Genomic DNA, 1,903 nt, shown 5'->3' on the forward strand with positions numbered 1-1,903 from the left:
AGGGCCCCCGGACACCCCGCGTGTCCCGCGTGTGCGCGGTGCCCGTCCCGGCACGGACAGGCAGGCAGAGCTGCGCGGGCTCCGGCCGTCCCAGCGCGGCGCACGGAGGGAGCAACTTCAGCCTGCCCTCCTGGCCACGTCTGGGCCCTTCCTGACATGGGCCRTGTTTTCTGCAAGTTTCCCGATCTCAGAAACGTCGCCAGAGATTTTATCCTGGCAAATAACCTGGATTTTATCGGGATTTGGATTTCTGGCACTTCCGATGTTTTCATCTGTGTTCCACAGGTAGCAGAGGGGAATGAACATACTCTTAAGTGCCTTGTAAAGTCAAAGGTGGTGTTCACTGCTAATTCCTTATCCTTTCCCGGGTTTCTGAATGTGCATATTTATTGGGGGGGTATTTGGGCGTTATAACCAAGGGCACGTGTGCCACCTTGTGCCGGAGAGCAGTACGGAAAGTTGTTCCTTTAGTTGGTTTGCTCCAAGAATAGCTCAAAAATTTTATTKAAAAAGAAATACAAATAAATGTCCAGCCACACACTTTCCATGAAAGCAACAAATGGAGGTTTGTGAGGTTTTTTTTTTATCCCAAAACTGAGCATGAAATTAAATTTTGAGGAGGTTGAGAATCTAGCTGTTTAATCCGCCTAGGTTGCTGCAGACCTTGAAATCTTCTGGGATCGCTGCCATTCTCATTTTCTCCAATTAAGGCAGATTTTTCTTTTTCACTGCTGAGTTTTATCTCTCTTGCGCTTCCCCAAACACCCACCACTTCCCCCAAATTTTGATTTATTTCCTTAAAAAAAGAAAAAAAAAATAAGCTATGACCATTCTCAACTGTCACAATCCAGACCTGGAGGTCACTTGGTTTCCCCATTCAGCTGCACTACTTGGCAGAGTAAGAACCACCCTGCATCATCTTTCTTGCCTCCAAAAAGGCAAGACAGATGAGACTCTGACATCAGGCTATGATACCTTCTTCTCCGAGGTAGGACTTTTTTTGCAGTGAAGGCCAGCATTTGAGGAAAAAGATAGGAATTAAAACAATTCTGGTTATTAAAATGGATTCTCCCAGATTGGTTTATAAATCACATAACAACACACCTCCCATCCAGGTGTATCCTGGTTTTCGTTGCGTTCCTCACTGCCAGCCATGTGGGATGTCTGAAGGACCTTCATGCGYTCTGGATGCCACAGGATCAAGGCAGCTCAAAGAAACTTGAGCTTCTTCTTGGGCTGTCCCTGTCTCCACAGCTCAACTGATGGAGGATTTATTGGAGAGGGTGAAGAACAGGGATGTGGTAGAAGAAAGGCCCTGAAGGACAGGCCTCATCTGCGGTTCTGGCACCTTGCAGCCAGTGTCCTCCTCAGTCCTTGGCTGGTTTTGACAAGGAACATCACCTCTCTGCTGCTTTCCTCTACCTCTGTAAAGACCGAGTCTTTCAAAACCTTCACATTCACTTCATGAACTTCTAATCAAACAGGCTGACAAGTAGCTCAGGAGGAGAACCTAAAATGAAATTGCRAAGTGAAGACCTCTATTACCAAGCCGTTCAGAAATGAATGTTCTGCCAGAACACAGATCCTTCCACAAACACAGCCCAAGGGCTTCCCCATGAGAAAGTCTGTCTCTGCCAGGGACTAGAAGAGGCCACAGTGCCTCCTTGTGCACACACGCAGGCAGTGTCCCACGCCACAGGAAACATGGAAGGAATCAAAATGACCTAATTTTTCTCACTTTTACATTTCCCCATCCTTTTCTGCTGTGCCTGGTTTGGCAGATGGTTCTAACCCAGATTTACACCAAAATATACGAAATTGCCTTCTCTATTCATTGTGTTTCCATTCAGGAAACCATTCTTGGATTTTAGAGACTCCCAAAGAGTTGTGGCATCCACTGTGG

The sequence above is a fragment of the Nothoprocta perdicaria genome, unplaced genomic scaffold, assembly GCF_003342845.1.
Source record: "Nothoprocta perdicaria isolate Ctin4 unplaced genomic scaffold, notPer1 scaffold_290, whole genome shotgun sequence".
Classification (NCBI taxonomy): domain Eukaryota; kingdom Metazoa; phylum Chordata; class Aves; order Tinamiformes; family Tinamidae; genus Nothoprocta; species Nothoprocta perdicaria.